This window comes from Pongo abelii, chromosome 1, assembly GCF_028885655.2.
Source record: "Pongo abelii isolate AG06213 chromosome 1, NHGRI_mPonAbe1-v2.0_pri, whole genome shotgun sequence".
In the NCBI taxonomy this organism is placed as follows: Eukaryota; Metazoa; Chordata; class Mammalia; order Primates; family Hominidae; genus Pongo; species Pongo abelii.
Genome location: NC_071985.2, coordinates 139,223,737 through 139,243,063, shown reverse-complemented (window position 1 = coordinate 139,243,063; position 19,327 = coordinate 139,223,737). Strand labels below are relative to the sequence as shown.

General features: G+C 44.7%; 1 protein-coding gene and 1 pseudogene across 3 annotated transcripts in view; both read right to left on the bottom strand.

Moving 5' to 3' along the window:
* The window catches only part of BCAR3 (BCAR3 adaptor protein, NSP family member), a 282,319-nt gene that overhangs the window by 178,434 nt on the left and 84,558 nt on the right, over positions 1-19,327 (bottom strand). The gene's annotated exons all lie outside the window — the stretch shown is intronic.
* On the bottom strand, positions 14,087-14,730 carry LOC100448617 (uncharacterized; annotated as a pseudogene).

Genomic DNA, 19,327 nt, shown 5'->3' with positions numbered 1-19,327 from the left:
CAACTGGTGGAAAGGCACCTGGCACTGCCTTTCATCTCCTGGAATTCCCACCTTGACTTGCTGGACAATACTGAACGTTTTTCTTCCTCTGTGCTGTAGGCGTTAATCTCCCAGATTCTGCTCCCTGGGTTTCAAGCTGTACAGCTGGGAAATAAACTTCCCTTCCCCGGGGAAATGGTCCTCTCTGGGTGGCATGGTTACATGACAGCTGCCGCATCCTTAGATGACCCCTACTCCAGTTAAGACGAGATATTTCAGAGCCACAGAAGAGCCTGTGAGATGGGAAATGCAGTGCTACGCAAGGATGGGAGAAAATTAGGGTTAAGCAGTGATTAGAATCAGTTAAGTGTTAATGGAGGGGGTGCCTAGATGTTCATATCTCCCAAATTTAAGGACCTCTATATTTAAAAAAGAACTAGTAATGACTGATTAAAATCTTTATGTTTTAATCTTTTAATACAGTATTAAAATATTCTAAAATAAAAAATGACCAAAAATGTATAGTGTTATCTTTGACCCAGTTAACCTTGCCTATAGAAATGTAGCCTCTTAGAATGCATGCAGGGCCCTGAGCTGGAAGGATCCCACAGCTGGTTTAATGCTCTGCGATTGCCATCTTGCAATTCTTAATAACTTTAGAATGAGGCCCTCCCTACATGTTCATTGTGCACTGAGCCCTACAAATTATGTACTCAGCCCTGCCCTAAGGGGATGGAATATGCCTAAAAAATGAGTACAGTACACGGAAGAAAAGAGCTGGCCAGGCGCAGTGGCTCATGCCTGTAATCCCAGCACTTTGGGAGCCCAAGGCGGGTGGATCACCTGAGGTCAGGAGTTCAAGACTAGCCTGGCCAACATGGTGAAAACCCGCCTCTACAAAAAATATAAAAAATTAGCCAGGCATCATGGCCCGTGCCTGTAATCCCAGCTACTTGGGAGGCTAAGGAAGGAGAATTGCTTGAACCTGGGAGGTGGAGGGTGCAGTGAGCTGAGATCATGCCACTGCACTCCAGCTTGGGTGACAGAGTGAAACTCCATCTCAAAAAAAAAAGAAAGAAAGAAAAAGAAAAGAGCCTCCGAAATACCAGCTCGAATTTGATACATGGTGGCACAAAATCACAACAGGAAGGCATTTTCATCTGGGGAGAAAAGTCAAGTCAATTCAGGCAGGTATCTTGTCACCCAGGAAGCTGCTCATGGTGACACCAAATGCCGACAACAATGGCTAGGTGTGTGTGGCATCCAGGCCTAGGAAACTCAGCATGTCCACAGAGATGTTCTTTCCCACAGACACAGGCGTTAACAGCACAAAGTCAAAGGGGCATGCTGTGGAGGGAGAGGCTTCCAGCCTCAGCCACAAGCTCGGCCATCCACTTTTAATCGCACAGAGAGCAGCCTCTAGATCCTCAGCTAGAATCTCCCTGCAACCCCGGTCCCATCAGCCTGTCAGGGTCTGTCCTCACCCAAAGACAGACTTGCTCGGTGGGCCCTGGGTGGGCCTGAACTTCCAGCAAGATGCAGGGAGACCACTAACAGAAAGGGGTCCTTGAGCTTGTTGTCCACTCTGCTCACTCAACATTCTTTCCTTCTTTTGTCTTCTGCTTAGTCCTCCCCTTACCCCACATGCTGGCCCCTGCTCCTTCCAGCCCCCAAAACCCTGATGCATCTAGATTCCCATAGGATCAGTCGCTCAGCGGAGCAGAGGTCAGGGAAGAGGCGGCCTTTCCCATCCTTTTTATTCTAGTCCAGCAGCCCGGCCTAATATCTTTGCTATCTTAGGTGATAGGCATTAGGGACTGGCTGCCAAGCAGAGAAGCCAAGTGGGAAATTCAGTAGGGCGAGCTTTTTGTTTATTTCTAATAGGAAGTTAGGAATTACCCGAAAGCACTGGCTGTGTTTCCAGCTGACAGCCTTGTGTTCAGCCCTTAGATGCAAGCGCATCTGCCGACCTCCACATCCTCTGCAACCGGCTTTATTGACAACAGCTGCAGATGGCCAGGGTGAAAGCGTGGCTTTTTGTCTGCTTATCTCTGAGCCAGAGTCCTTGCTTGGCTGACATCAAGTGACCAGTGCCTAAATCTGTTAGGTGGCTTCAGGAAACATGCTCAATGGAGCCAGAAATGTAATTTAGAATGTGGCACTTGAAGGAAGTTGTAACTAGCATCAGTTAATGATAGGGGTTGGTGGTTGGGCCCCAACATCCCAATGACAGCAATGGCAGCAAGGCCCAGACTTTTATACTAGCTTGCAACTTGGGGAAAACATGCTGAATAATAACGGCCTATATTGTTATTAATGCCTGATACCTCCATAAAGCCATTACAGTTCAATATTAAGATCATGGACTCAGGTCAGACTGTTTGTGATGCCTCACTGTGACACTTGTTAACTCTGACCATGGGGAAATTACTTTCTGTGCCTGGGTTGTCTTTTCAGTAAAACAAAGATGATGAAAGTGACTACTTCATAAGGTTGTTGTAAGGATTAAATGAGCTAATATTCATAAAGCACTTACAATAATGCTTAGCACATAGCAAGTGCTCAATAACTGGAGGGTATTATTTTATTTTATTATTATTATTATTATTGGAGACGAAGTTTTGCTCTTGTCGCCCAGGCTGGAGTGCAATGGCGCTATCTCGGCTCACTGCAACCTCCACCTCCCGGGTTCAAGTGATTCTCCTGCCTCAGCCTCTCGAGTAGCTGGGATTACAGGCGTGCACCACCATGCCCAGCTAATTTTTTTGTATTATTAGTAGAGACAGGGTTTCATCATGTTGGCCAGGCTGGTCTCGTACTCCTGACCTCAGGTGTTCCACCCGCCTTGGCCTCCCAAAGTGCTGGAATTACAGGCATGAGCCATCACACCTGGCCTTATTTTTTAAATTTAATCTTCACAATGATGTGGTAAGGAATGCATATTGATGGATTAAAAACTAGCTCCAAAGAGGTTAAATCATTTGTCCATCTAACCCAGATGGTGAGTGATGGAGTCTTAATTTAAATCAGAGCCCATGTACCTGCCTCCACCGCACGGTGCTTCAGTGTAGACAGGAGAATGGAGAGTTGTCTGGGTCTGGCATCTCCAACCAGTGTTCCTCACTCCTAAAATGTCCCTTTGAATTTATCCAGGGCACTGGAGAAGGGGAGGTGGGTGGTGCAGGGTATCAGAGTGAAGACGTCTCTTTTGAAGAGCTATTTGCTAACGAGGAGACTTAGGAATATGAGAATTAAGGTGAGGGACATTATGCTTGCTGGATTATGCCTCCTGCTATAATCCAAAGAGCTCTCTGGACTGAGAATTCAGCAAGCAGAGTTGCTCCATGTAACCACCAAAACTGTGCCTTTATAGTCTTAGGAAGAAAGTGGAAAACTACAGTTCAAAGTTTAAAGCAAGAGGCTTATCGACTCCTGAGTTGACAAGGTACTAACAGTTTCTAATAATCTCCCAAATCTCAGTTAAGTGTTCCTCACACAGGCTGTGATTAAAACCCGCTACTCCCAGGGAACCCTGGAAACGTTCTCTCCATTTGCCAGGTTCCATTTTCTCTAATTGGCTTGCACACCTGGGTCTGCTTAAAATGGGATTTACACCCATTAGAAGCAGTTTTCTATCTACACAGATTTCATCCTTGTCGTCTATTTTTGGTGAACTCTTTCCCACGCTGAATTAGTCTGGGAATAAAATTGCTGGTACTAAAAGTCTCTTGTATTTAAAACCACTGACAAGACCTTCCTAGGTTTCTGCTGAAGTAGATTATTTTACAAATTGAAACAGGGCTCTTTTTTTGTAAACCTACTATTTCAAAAACAACAGACAACAAACCCACATATAATTATTTCAGAAATGCTACCACACAGAAAAGAAATCCTCTTGCCAAAATGTCATCATATAAAGAAGGGAACTGAAGAAAGGACATGTGTTGAAATGCCACCTCTTTCATACTGAGTAGAATTGGAAAGAAAATGAATATTCTGCTTAACTCCATAAGCCTTTTTTCAAATCATTCTTTATTTTAAAAAATGCAATCTATTTTATTAAATCATATGTATTGAATCATAAGCAGTCAAATTCTTTATATAGGTTAATAAAAATTATTTGATCAGTTTTTGGTATCAGAAAAAAACCTTGATATAGTGCTAAAGTGAATACAGTTGAGAGATTACTGGTTTGGGTAACAGAAGACCTGTGTTTTTAATACAGGTGCTAGGTGTATTTAAAACAATTATGCTGTGTATTTTTTCTTAAAACATTTCATCTAATAGGGAATGAGAAATAGACTACAAATTAATTAATTGCACTTTCTCAAAGTTTTATCATCATGCAAGAGAGAAAAATTGAGTCCAGGAAAAAGACAGATCTGGAGGTGACCCTTCCAGATCAGTGGGCTAGTAATACAGGCAGAGCTTGACAGTCCTGTAAACAGCCCCAACTGCTCCATAAATCTCACATATTCCAGCTTAGTTTCCACTGCTCTGGAGCATACAGCCTCTGCATTGGGAGGTTCATAAAAAATAAATTCATTTAAACTTACCAAATATTCCCTGTACACTGTTAAAACATGGACCTCAAGGGAGAAAGTGCTGATACGGTTTTTCCTGGAGACACTTGTCTAATTTGGATCTAAGCACATGGTGTTTTCCCAGGTTAATTCTGTTTGGAAAATGTTGTAGTGACTTTGCTGAGAGCACTCAATCAGCCAGGAAGTACAGACAAGCTCATTCTTACCCAGCTACTCCTAAGTACACTGACTACATTATTTGTCTATAATGTAAATAGGTATTTATTTAATGTGTCTCTTTGTATAAAGATCATAGATTGGTCTGTGTGCCTGTCATCTCTCAGTCCACATTACTGTTGTTTGTTTCTTAAAAAGAAAGGTTAAGGCTAAATGGTGCCAACAGTATGATATCACGATGTCACATAAAAGGATGCTAGGGAAGGTCATGGGGATGTGTAGTAGGAGGGGACAGAAAGTGCAGGGAAGACCCATGGATCTAACCTAGCCAGGCCTGATTAGCCTGAGGCCTGGGAGGCAGCAGGCTGTATGCAAGAATAGCCCCCACCACCCACACTGTACATTACAGTTACCCAGGGCATTCATATCTGCAATCTCCCTTCACCCTGGCAATGGCCCCGTTAGGTAAGCATTATTGTCCTCGCTTTACAGATTGGAAAGCCAAAGCTCAGAGCATGATGAGAGTCTTAGTCACATTAGAATTTAATGGCAAAATCATTTATTCCCAACGGTGCTTGATTGCAGGGTTAGGCCCAGGTAAAGTATGAAGTTGGCAAGCTGTCCTGATCAGTCCCTTTCTGCCTCCTGAGAATACGTTTCAACAGGGGTAAATACCCATAAAATGAGCCTACTTTAGAGGTAGTCATATTGAGAAGACCATGTTGCTAATGTAAAGTGCTTCTCCAATAGGAGCACTTTACATTAGCAACAAATGAGTACAAGAGAGAATCTGGGACCTTCCTTGGATCTCTCTCAGGCCACCAATCTGTATTGTATGATGAAGAGGCTGGCCCTTCTAAATACACAGGAGCTAGAGCCCTGCTCAAGGCAGAGGTAAGCTGGGTTTGAAAGCTAGAAGCATCCCAAGCTTCCCTCTGGGCTCTCTCAGGCACATCCCATGAAATGTTTTGTCTTTCCCACTGTACTGTCGATCATAAACGGGACCAAGCCTGACGCCAGCAGAAACCCCTGTCCCGCCTTCCTTGGCTCCAGTTCTCTAGACCTCCCTCACTGACATGATTTATTGCTTTCATTAAACAGGATGCTCAGCCAAATGCAATGGGTTTCATGTCTTCCCCACAAGGAAATCCCCTTAGGAAGAAAGCTGCCATGGTGTCTGAGAGAAGAAAGAAACTACAAATGAAAGAGATTTGCCCAAACTGCAGTTTCTCTTTCCCCTTCCAGGCCTTCTCTAATTTTACTTTGAGCTGGGCCAAAACCCAAAGGCATTTCTTTTTTACTTAATTATCTCCAGGGAACCATAGCTAGAAATCAGGCAAGCACATGTCTGCCCTACCCAGCAGGTACACTCTTGTTGGATGGCTGGGGTCAGAAGTCTTATAGGTGACAGCAACTCTCTTTCCCACAGACAAACAGACACTTTCAAAGAGTCAGTGATGGCAAGTCTCCCAGGTGGAGCCCACCATGTGGGGCAGAAGCAGATGCTCCAAGAACCTGCTGGTTTGGCCATGTGACTGGGAGTGGAGGGAAAGAAGTGATGCTGCCAGCTTGGCTGTGCAGATGGGAGTTGGCAGTTGGATTCAGCCTCTGCCCACCTTCAATAAGGAGTTAGGTGCTTTGAAGACCGATGAGTTCACCCTTCAGCAAATGAACAGAGCCTTTATCAACAGCGTTTGTGAGAAGAGCAGAGGGGCCCATGGCTCAGATGTTTCCAGAATTGCTTTATCATAGGCCCTTGTGATTATTCAGAAATTACCAAATGTTAGCTTCTGGAGCTGAAATGTTTTATGCAAATTAAAGGTGGGAGATCAAGATGCTTTTATCTTTCTCCTACCCCCCATCATCTTTCTTCTCCTCAATGAATCCCCTCTATCACCAGCACAATCAAATAAACATTCCATAGCCTCTTGTCTCTTGCTACTTGATATGCAGAAGAAAGTGTCCTGGATTCTCATCTTGTCTCTTCCAGGTGTTCATAACCAGGTGTGGGGCGGGGAGGCAGGGGTAGCAGGCAGGCAACCCTATCTACTTGTTCATTAGTTCCCCATCTGAAAAGTAAGGCTTTTAAGAAATTTTATGGCTGGGCGTGATGGCTCACACCTGTAATCCCAGCACTTTGGGAGGTTGAGGTGGGAGGATCACTTGAGACCAGGACTTCAAGACCAGCCTGGTCAACATAGTAAGACCCCCATCTCTATTTTAAAAAATTAAAAACAAAACCAAAAATATTTTACTCTGGGCATGTTTCTGGGGGAGTGTGATAAGTGAAAGTGCTTAGAACTCTTCAGAAGATAGAAGCTTTTATTCACTTAAACGTAGTATTTGTGTGAAACTAAAGGTGAGACAGAGGTCTTGGGATGATAGAAGGCTGCAACTCGCATGAAAAATTCAACAGAAGCCTAATGCTTTCCTTGTGCTCTACTGGGTAAAAGGCAGCTAGCTGTGGATCAGCTCAGGGATTTGCAAGCATGTGGGTAGGAAGATGTCAAGAGCATCTAACTTGCTAAGTCTTCTGGGACAGGCACAGAAGGGAGTGGCAGCAACAGCCACCAGCCCAGGTCCAAAGGAATATGGCTGGGTGCCAGTCCTGTCTAGGAGCTGGAAAGAGATGCACTGGGCTAAGATGCTACAAGGCTGTGCTCAATTCAAGCCTCCCACCCCAACCCTCACACCTCCCTCCAGCCTTTCAGGATGCCTCTTGAAGTAAACATTTGCAAACACTAGATGTAAAGTTGAGACTTTCTATGTTCTTAATCCTTAAAGAAAGAGAGCTTCATGGGTAGTTTAGAGTCTTAAAAAGAACACTAATACTTTTTGTAGAATACAGCAACTTTCTCAGAGCAGCAGAAAGGGAGAGGCCATTACTAAATTTGTTCTCCCCACAGCCTGCGGGCATCCTCGGAGAACACAAGGTTTGCCCAGCACGTACACCTGTAAATGTAGTCAAGGCGCCCCAGGCTCAAAAACCCAACTCCACACCCTACCATTCTGTGCCACTCCTTAGTTTCGACTTTCTCTTTGTTTTTCCCTTTGCAGTCAAATTATCTTTAAAGGTGATCCACACTCTGTCTTCACTAACACAACTCCCACACTCCTGAGACCCCTGGAGTCTGGCTTTTACCCCCACTTGCCCCTGAAAATGCTCTCCCACAGGTGACTGACTACCTCCTAACTGTCAAATCCAATGGCTGCTCAGTCCTGCTCAAAGCCCTCTCTTCCCAAGGCTTCTGCAACACTCCTACTCTTCTCAATCTCCTTTTATCTTGTTTCTTCCTTCTCCGTTTCCTTCACTGACTCTTTCTCCTCTGTCCCTTAAATATTGGCTTTCCTCAGGGCTGTGGTCTTGGTCTTGTTTTCTTCATTCTTCATATTTTTAATGGACATTTATCATTCTTTATGGCTGACCAGCCCCTCTAAACAGGTTTCTTCTTTGAAGTCTCCACCTTAAGAGTTTAGGTGGGAAGGAGAGGTAGTCTGGATACTGGTTCCTGCTTCCCTTGCAGCTAGGGTGCACACACGCAACCTTGACTCTGGCAACCAGGTGCACCTGAAAGCCACCTTTGAATGGGAAACCAGGCTCAAAAGGCATGCACTGGTAGGCTCTGTTCAGGTGAGGATTGATGCTGCTATGTCCAGGTTCTAGAAGTAGTGTCCAGTGTCCAATAGCACAAGCTGTGGTGTCTGTGCCCAGCATTGTTGCAGACAGTATAGGGGCTACCCTCTACTTTCCACAGGGATCCTTCTCTTATACTTCCAATCCTGAGTAACAACATCACATCATCCTATTTGCAGTTGCTGGTGTCTGTCCTCACCCAATGAGATTAAACGAACCTTGAACATATCTCTTGATTTTGTCTCCTCCCCTGTGTCCCACCACCACTATGTTAGTTTAGGGTCTCACTAGTGCTCACCTGCCCTATCAAAACAGCCTCCTAGTGAGTTTCCCTGCCTCTCGTCTCTCCCATTCCATCTAATTTGAGCTGCTACCAGAACTGTCTTTCCTGAATGTAAATTGGACCTTGTTACTTTGCTGTTTAAAATCTTTCGGCACCTCTCTATTGCTTTGAGGATAAAATCTAAACCCTTTAGCATGACACTCAGGTTCCATCTCCTGCCACTTCCCCCAGTGTGCTATGCTCCAGCCATACCCAACTGCTTGTGTTTCCTGTACATGCCACACTGATGAAAACCTCTAGGCTTTTGTTTACTATGATCCTGGAGAGTCCTGCCTGCTCCAACCTTACCCATCTGCCAGCAGTAATGATCCATCAAGTGCCTCTGGTCCCGACTGAGAACGAACCCTGGTGGTTCATTGGAAGGCCCTCACCTTTAGTGAGTAGAAACGTCTGCTTCCCTGAGCCCTGGATCCAATGTCTCTAGAGTAAACAGAGCCCTAGGTGCCTCCTTTTCTTTCTCATTTCCTAATTCATTCATTTATTTATTCAACACTTCTTTAATGAATGCCCACTGAATATTAGGTACTGAGCTAGGTGCTGGGATTGAGCATAGACAGATAGCCATTGCCCATCTTGGAGGGCAGAGCCAGCTGAATGTCCACTGTTTGGGGCTAGCTTGCTTGCCTGGGCTTTTGTATTATCTTCTGAATTCCATTTCAGTGGCCAGCTCCCCCATACCCCACTGACCAGCATCCATCTCCCTTTTTACTCTCCATTCACGAAGGGTTGCATCCTAATTGCCATATCCTTTCCTTCACCTAACTTGATCTCCAAGTCTGTCATTTACCCATCCCCAAGAACTGTTTCCACCTAGAAGCCCTTAGCACTGTGCCTGACTCCATCCCTTGGATCAGATACTTTGATTATTAATGCCATTCCAGACTGGACTTAGATCGGCCATATTCAATGATCTTGTGATTTTTAATTTCTGGCTCTTCATTAAAGGGAAGTAGCCCCTTTGGTCACCATCCCTCTCAATATTATTTCTCACTGCACCAATCTTCTTTTGTCCTTACTGTCTGCACAATTAAAAGCACCTCAAATACTGACCTATATATTCTTATTGTACTGTCTGCACAATTAATAGCACTTCAAATACTGACCTACATATTTTTCCATAGTGTCGCATGGCCTGGAACTCTATTCTCGCCTGACATGATGTTGTATTCAAACCTGGCTTGTTCATTGCGGACTGTGTGTATGTCTCAGCCCTCCAGCTAGATTGGGGTACATGGGAATAGGAACTGTGTCCTATGCTTCTTTTAACTCCTACAATGCCCAACACAATGCTGAAGACAGCGAAGGTGCTGAATCAACATTTGACTGGTCCTCGAGTAGCCTCACCACCATAATGTGCCAGTTTAGTTTTAAAAACTAAATTATCATTAAGTTTAGAATTACAAGATGATCTGCATTAACTACAGGGCATTGTATAGGTCTCAAAGCAATGTTACTATATCCTTCAACAAAACAAATAATGGTATGTGTGTGGGGGGTGTGTGTGTGTGTGCGTGCATGCGTGTGTGTGTCTGTGTGGGATAATTGCATATTAATCTCTCACTATGGCTTCCAGAGCCACTAATGAAGAACATACTTGGGTTTAAGTTTTGGTTAATGCTTCTTAATGGTTTTCCTTCTTATTACCCTTCCCTCACAGTATTCTTAAAAATATAAATCATGGGCCGGCCGAGGTGGCTCACGCCTGTAATCCCAGCACTTTGGGAGGCCGAGGCGGGCAGGTCATGAGGTCAGGAGATCGAGACCATCCTGGCTAACACGGTGAAACCCTGTCTCTACTAAAAGTACAAAAAATTAGCCAGGCGTGGTGACAGGAGCCTGTCGTCCCAGCTACTAGGGAGGCTGAGGCAGAAGAATGGCATGAACCCGGGAGGTGGAGCTTGCAGTGAGCCGAGATTGCGCCACTGCACACCAGCCTGGGCGACAGAGCGAGACTCCGTCAAAAAAAAAAAAAAAAAGAAAAGAAAATCCAATCTCTAGAAACCCAAATTAACAAAACTGAAACTAGGAAGTAAATTTGCACAGAAGCCTTTACTAGGAAATTCCCCATTCTCACATTACTCACAAGTCAATTTATAATAGACTTAGAGTATACATGTTTAATTTCCACTCACCAAATCAGGAACACAAGTATTAGGTAAAGCAAATTGCACCTGCACAAATTTAGTAATTTTATACTCTTAAAAATCTTCGTTCTTGGTATTTGCTCAGTGAGTAATTTGCTTAAAGATGATCTTGATTTTTTTTTTTTTTTTTGCTTCTCCTGCTTTGGTTGAAATGTTTTAGCTTAAAGATATATGATAAATGGGGGCTTCCTTATCTTAATATGAGGCACCAGAATTGGTCTCAGTTGAAGGAATTTGTACAATTGAGCAAAGATTATTCTTTCAACTCTCCTTTGATATTTGGCACCCGACCAAAGGATCTAAAATTAGCTGCCTTCAAGAATCCAGGTGTGGGCTAAGTGGAAGCAATTCAGTTTGGCCCAGGAAATCACAGAAGTTGTTCAAAGAGCAAATAGAGTTCTGATCAGACTGCTTCCTTCACTAAAGCCAACTGCTCAGGACTGCCTCCTTCAGCAAGGAACAGAAAACCACTGCATTTCAGGCACCGGTGAGGGCATCTTGTATAAACTCTTCATCTTGTAGCTCAGGGGAATGAAGTGGCGGCCTTTCCGAGGCTGTTTCCACATCTGCAAAATAGGATTTTGCTACCTGTCCTGCTCACCACTCAAAGGCACTGTGAGGATCAAGTGAATGGGCTTTTGAAACTGTAAACATTCTGTGAGCATAAGGCATTATTATTTTCTATAGTCACTATGATGGTTTTAAAATTCGTTAACAGTCTTCCCATCCAGAGCTGCCTTCTCTTTGAATACAGACAGCTGACCTTAGAGACTCACTTACAACCAACAGAATGTCACAACTTTCTGAGGCTAGGTCAGAAAAGGTGATTCTGCTTCTGCCTGGTTCTCTTGGGACACTTGCTCTGGGAGAAACCAGGCACCGTGTTAGAAGTCTAACTACCCTGAGACCACCACGCTGTGGGGAAGCCACACAGAGAGGCCACGTGTAGGTCCTCTGGCTAGCAGTCTTAACCATCAAGTCCCTCCCAGGTCAGGCTCAAGACATGTGAGTGAATAAGCTTTGAGGTGATTCCAGGTTCCAACAGTCAAGATACCCTGGATCTTTACCCTTCCCAGATGATGCCCCAGATATCGTGGAGCAGTGACAAGTCCTCTTTGCTGTGCCATTTCTGAATTTCTGACCCGCAGAATCCATGAGCTTGATAAAAAATAGTTTCGATTTTTCTGCCACTAAATTTGTGCTGTGTGTGATGCAGCCATGGTAATTAGAACAGTCACACTGGGTAACAATGACCATGGTGACCAAGAAACACCACCAAACGCCAGGCACACCGGCAAGCCCTGCACACTCACCTCCCTTCATCCTGACCAGAACTCAGGGAGGAAGTCATCATTTTCCCTTCACACAGCGAGGAAACTGAAGACCAAGGGGCTAACAACTTCAGTTCCATGGGGAGGAAGTGGCAGAGCTGGGGCTGATACCTTGGCTTGGCTTAACTGCAAAGCCCACCCCTAAGCTGCAGCTGACTCCTCCCACGCAGTGGGTGACAGGAAGACTGTCAACATAAACCTCTGGACTTCCACTCTGACGGCTTTCCCCTTATGCCCTCATCTATTTGGTTCCCCTGGTTCCTCTCTTTTCCCACTTGCTACCTACAATACCTTTTTTTCAAGAAAGGAATGAAGCCTCTGCATTTTCTGACCTGGGTAACTTTATACCTGGTACCAAGCTGGCCTGGTATCACCAGAGAGGTTTCCAGACTATGGCAGCAATCCTGCCATGCCTCGGGCTCAAACAGCCATGGAACTTCACCTCAGAAGCCCTGCTTTGCCTCATAAACCTTGGCCAAGCCCATCGGACCTAGTTTTCTTCTAAACTGCAGGGAGAAAATATCAAATAATTCACAGAGCAACTCATTTACACATTCCAATCTCCAAACATGCTGTATCACCCCTTTTCTCTTGGCCCCCAGAGCCATTAGCACACTTGTGACAAATTATCTAGAAGATTCCCCACATGCTGGTGCTCTCAGCCAGCCCCACAGGCTGGCAGCCTCTAGACTGCTCCAACACAAGGGCGTGTGGCTGGGGCTGCTGCCCTGGCAAGGCCTTCCCAGCCTAGCAGGGAACAGCCATGCCAGCTTTGGCCCTGGTATCTGTGGATGCCCTGGGTTACAGACCCACTCACATGACCCAGATAGAAGCATGTGATTTCCAATGTCTTTAGGAACACAGCTGAGAATGCATCTCTTTGCTGTGCACTTGAAGGTTTGCTTTGGCTTTTTCACATTTATTCCCTGGGCAGTACCACCTGCACACTCATTTCATCCAGCTCTCACCCACCCAAACCTCAGACACTTCTTCCTGGCAAGAGGCCACCCTCTTCAAAGGCAGGCATGAAAGAAGCTGGGCACTTACTCCTCCACTTAAAACTGTCACTACCACAGAGTGTGAAGGCAGCTGGTTTGTCCTACATTGAAATCTCCCATAGAGGCCATTTCTGGTCTCTTGTCATGACTGTGGTGCTCCTAAAACGGCTATGACTACCCAACTAGCCCCTCTGCATTAGGAATGGCCCCAGAGCTCATGCGTAGGGAGCTGTGAGGTTTCTCCTTCCCAGGCTAGGGCCAATTCAAGTCAGCAATGAGCATCTACCTGGGCATTGGAAATACTAAGATGCATAAAACAAATTCCTGCCCCCACCCACGGTTGCAGACATTTGTCCTCAATCTTGACTTTCAGTTGTGCCATCACACGTCAATCGGTTGTGAAGTAATTTGTTATCAATAATAGGAAGTACCAAAGGTTTGAAATAGGAGTGCATTCAAAATAAGAGTGAGCAAAAAGTGGATTCATGGGTATGCATACGATACCATTGCTCTCATTTGCATTTGGACACACTTTCTTTGATGAAGGAAAAAGTGTTGGAGAGGGGTGATCTGAGCTCTGTGACATTTGTGAGTGTTTGTGAGCCCAGTGAAGGCAGGACGTTGGCTTGATCCACACATGGCCACACTCCATAGCTCTAACAAAGAAAGTGCCTCCTTCACCATTTCTCATTGAGAAGGGACTAAGCTTGACTTCTGCCTTTCAAGAAAACAAAGCAGTCGAAACTGTTGCCTTTTGACTCTGGCAAGATTTGTTTGTTGTTTGTTTAGGAAGAGAAGAGTGCACTGGTTATAGCTATGACAATATTTTTTATTACTGTGGGCTTCACCTCTCTATTTGATATCTCACAGATGGCCCGTGATGAATCATGTGATGCACAGTGCTAAGTTAATCTCTTTAATGATATTAATGCTATTTACTTGTATTGTGCTTTAAAATTACAGTTTAAATGTGAACATTTTTGCATTCATTGATTCAGGTAGGTTCAACTTTAAGAACCTTTGAAGTAGGTCTTATCTCTACCTACTGTGAAGAAATAACCTCAGAGAGGTCTTGCTCAAAGTCTATAGCAGGTGAATGATAGAGCTGCGATTCAAATCCAGATCATGTGTTTCCAAGTGGTGTTTTTGTATTCCACTCAGGCTGTGTTGCACCCAACTTCATAACAGTGAAGAATAAAGATGCAGCTACACTTCCAACATTGACATCTCAAGGAAATGTGGCCAGTTTCATATTGTTGGATGGGATGTCTCGCTGGCTCAGAGAAGCCTATCTCTTGGTAGTGGAGACACATCAACCTCTCTCTCCTCAGTCTGTCTTCTTGACTTTGTCTAGTGAGGCAGCCATTCTGCAGAATTTCATCTGCTTTAGGTATGCAGACCCTGCACTGCATGCGCGCATATGCATGTGCGTACACACACACACACACACACACACACACGGGACTAGGACTATTCCAGACTTGGCAGGGGGAAACACTTTCATTAGGAACTTTAATGGGGAGCTCAACCCACTGACTGCCTGAGAGCCCAGAAGTGTCATTTCTGACTATCTAAAGACCAGAGCACCTACTTGCTGCCATGGTTGGCTGCTGGGCTGGTTTTGGGTTCTTTTGCATTATGGGCTTATGGGTACTTTAACGTGACTTAAATCACAGGAAATCTTGTAGAGAAGAGCAGATAAGAAATGCTCCCACAACCTTGCTCCCTTCCCCCAACACACATGTACACATACACACACACACACACACACACACACACACACTTCTGGAGCCCTGCACTCCTACAGCAGGCACTGGCTCTGTGACTAAGATTCTCCTCCCAGGGAGTTACCTTTGGCAGGTGCCTGGACTGTGACATGGGCCACTGAACTCCTCATCATTTGTCTTCCAAAGCCAAGGACTTTTCACCCCTCAGCAAAGTATTTCTCAATCAAAATGCTTATTGAACTTAAAACTGAATGGCCATCTAAAGGGTGGGACTAGCACTCCCACAGTCGAAGAAACGAAACTTTTGGCTTTGCTGATGCTGAGTCTTGGCTCAAGGTTCCAAGGCTGGATGAAATTCCGCCCTGTACTTGCAAACATTTGCAGAACTGCTCAGTCAGCCTTCCGGGAAAACCATGCCCACATCCTACTGGATTCCTCTAGCTTTGGTGTTGTCAACACAGAGATCACTGGAGTTTAACTCCAAATCACAGGCCTCCATTGTTCCCTGAACACAAACGGCAAGAGAGAGAGTAATCAGATAACAAGTGATGAAATTATGGTTTTTAGTGGAAATGCCTTCCATTTCTACAGCACTTCATCTTTTTGGAGAGCTTGCATAATATGATTTGACCCACACAACATATCTCAGAGGTGAAATTGAGCCAGACTTTCTTTTTTATCTCCATTGTGCAGATGAAGAATCAGAAATACATATAGTCAATGATGACTCACATATAAGACAGTGGTCCCATAAGATTATAATGCAGCTGAAAAATTCCTGTTGTCTAGTGATGTCATAGCTGTGGTAACATTGCAGTGCAGTGCATTCCTCACATGTTTGTGGTGATGCTGGTGTAAACAAACCTATTGCACTGCCAGTCATAGAGAAGCCTAGCACATACAATTATGTAGAGTACACCATAATTGATAATGATAATAAATTACTATGATACTTGTTTATGTGTTTATTATACTATAATTTTATGTTATTTTAGAGTGTACTCCTACTAAAAAAAAAGTTAACTGTAAAACAGCCTCAGGCAGGTGCTTCAGAAGGTATTCCAGAAGAAGGTACTGTTATCCTAGGAGAGGACAGCTCCATGTATGTTGACCTGAAGACCTTCCAGTGGGACAAGACGTGGAGGTGAAACACAGTGATACTGATGATCCTGACCCTGCCTGGGCTGAGGTTAATCGTGTGTGCTTGTGTCTTAGTTTTTAACAAAAAAAAAACTTAAAAAGTAAAAAAATTAAGTAAAAAAATTTAAAAATAGAAAAAAGCTTAACAAATATTAATATAAAGAAAACATTTTTGCACAGTTGTACAACATGTTTGTGTGTTGTGTTATGAAAGAATCAAAAAAGTTAAAAAAAAATTTATAAAGTTAAAAAGTTAATGTATTATTGAAGAAGGAAAAATAAAGTTTTAAAATAAATTTAGCGTAGCCTGAGTGTACAGTGTTTATAAAGTCATCAGTAGTGCACAGTAATGTCCTAGGCCTTCACATTCACTCACCGCTCACTCACTGACTCACCCAGAACAACTTCCAGTCCTGCAAGCTCCATTCATGGTAAGTGCCCTATAGAGGTGTACCATTTTAAATCTTTATATTGTAGCTCTACTGTATCTTTTCTATGTTCAGACATGTTTAGATACACAAATACTTAGCATTCTATTACAGTTGCCTACAGTATTCAGTACAGTAACATGCTGTAAAGGTTTGTAGCCTAGGAACAATAGGCTACAGCCTATAGTGGAGGTATGCAGTAGGTTATACCATCTAGGTGTGTGTAAGTGCACTTTATGATGTTTGCACAATGATAAAATCACCTAATAATGCATTTTTCCAAATGTATCCCCATCATTAAGCTACACATGACTATATATAAAAAGATATAGAGTGAAGAGGTATGTGTGTGTTGTGCGTGTGCGTGTGCATGTGTGTGCGTGCATGCAGAAGGGAGGAAACATTTAATCACTTAAAATTATCTAAGATAATATCTGATGACAGGGACTTTTGTATCATTTAAATTTTTTGTCGTGTCCCATCTCGAGGTTATCTGGAGTCACACTGACTCCAGGGCTCAAGCCAAACAGAGTGGAAATTCCCACAGCAGGAGCCAGCTTGCTACTGAAGTTCACCTGCCCTTGACAAGCAAGAATGAGGAGAATACGTCCCCAATTTCATGGGCTTTGTGGCTCTCCTGTCTAGAGCCTCTGACAATTTCAGTGAATTGTGGAGAACTGCCAATAGCACAGACAAAATTTTGCACAGAACTGATAAGCAGGATTTGAGAGCGATCTGTAACCTAAAAGAATGAAATTAAGCTGCTCTTTAATTGCATGCAGTGGTCTAGAATTGTTTTCTTTCCCCCTTGTGTGTTAGTGCCCTTGGTGGCTTGGGTTCCCCTTCTTTTAGAAAACAATGGTTGGCCCAGGGTCACCCAAAGGCTGTTATTGGAGTGCTCACTCTTAACCCCTTCCCAAGCCATTCTATCTCTGTAATACCACTCCCTGGTCTAATAATCAACACCCCACCACCCCGAAGTCATCCAGAACCCTCCTTTGCATGGGACACGAATGGCTGGTGCTTCATGCCAGGAACCACCCTGGTGACTAACTGAAGAGCCCAGCACCACTTTATGTTACACAAGTTCTTGTAAATTTTCCATTTCATTTCTCCTATTCTCTGGGATCTCTTAAAAGGTGGGGGAAAAGCTGATAAAGCAAGTCAGTATATGTGCTATTTTTCCAATTCCAATTAAAATGGTTATAAAACATTTTTAAAAATTACTTTTGAACAAAAACCTTAGAAACTGAAGGGGCCTTGGTGAGTTCCTAAGAGGCAATATTCCATTTGGAAAGAAGTGTGTCTGTGCCCACTGTCCATGCTCCATAAGGAACACTCCAGGGAATGCCCAGGTGCAGCCTCCGGGAGGGGTTAGAGTGATTTTTGGCACCAATAGCACTCAGAGAGTCTCATGGCTTTGATGACTAGTCCCTGGCATTCCAATGGCTGCTGTGCCAAGTGCTATGTAATGGTTATCCCCAAATGTGGGGGTGCCTGGCCTTACAAAATTTACACTCTAGGCTTCTAGAGTTGCCTGGAATGGGAGAGGCAGAGATGCTGAGCTGGACTGGCCTCTTTGGAGTCAGGGAGGGGTGGGGAGGACCTGCAGGCATGTCCCCTGACTAGCTGCTGTTCCAGTTCAGCTCCCACAGTAGGAAAGTCTCTGCCGGTTGGGGTCTGTTCTGGGTCTGATGGGCAGGTTAGTGTGTTTAGCCTCTGGAGTCCAGTTGAGGTGCAAAGAGGAAGACCTCCACTCCTGTCTTCTGTTATAGTGAGGAGTGGTCTTCCAAAAGGGGCACACAATCATGGGGCCTGGGGGCTGAAGCCCGGCCAAAGAAGTGGGGCCAGGCCTACCTGATGACCTCTCTCCTCCACACCCCTCTTCTCCCACAGAAGAGTGGAGCAGACAGCAGCTCCCCACATTTTCTCTTTTCTCTGATGTCCACTTTGCGTTCACATCTCATTCCACTGAGACAGCTGCTGGGAAGTCTCGCTGCACCAATTCCCAGGCCAACTTTCCATGGAGAGAAGCAATGACTGGGAGGGAAGTTTGCCTGGGCAACAAGGAGTAAGATCATTTTGCAATATGTGTTTGGTTAACTGTTGTATGAATAGTTGACCCTTCAGCGAGCATCAGGACTCCTCTGCACTTCTTTTTTTCTCCTCTTCCTTCAATTGGGAAAAGGCAATCCTGCATGGGTTGCAGAAGGCAAGGCAGGCATCCTCCAGAGTCAACTCTTCCTCCTCTGGGTCATTCGTTCATCACCCTCCCAATCTCTTGGGTGTACAGTCTCCAGGCATTGCTTCTCCCACCACACAGCTTCCTTGCTGATGTGAGTGCAGCCTGCAGAATGCACATGCTGGCCTCTGTACTGGCAGCCTCTTGCCCATTATTTCTAAGTGCCATGGGTCAGGTTGTCTGGGAAATAGACTTTGAGAAGGAAATTTACATGCAAATGTGCTCTTGGGAACAATACCCATGAGGGAGAGAAAGGAGGCTCGGACACAAGGCTGAGTAGTGCACAATTGTACTAGAGGCCTCAACTGATCTCACGGGGAGCTCTGAAGCCAAGTTGGCCCTTCAGAGATATCTTGAATGGAGGGAAAGGAGGAGCCCTTGGTGCTGCTGCATCGTCCACTTGTGCCTGGGGCATGTAACCTTTGGGAGGCAGCTCCTATTGGCTGAGGGCAACTCCCAGGGAAGGACCCATCAGCAGGCAGCACACCTGGAGTCAGGAGGACTAGTGTCTTGGTTCATAAGGGAGATGAGGGCAGCCTCTCCAGCATTTGTTCCTGTCAGAGACCAGAGAAAGAGGAGTATAAAGCTGTGGCCTCTGGTCTGCACTGCTCTAGGTCAATGCCTTGGCCTGATCCATCAGGATACAGGGCCAGGGAAGGAC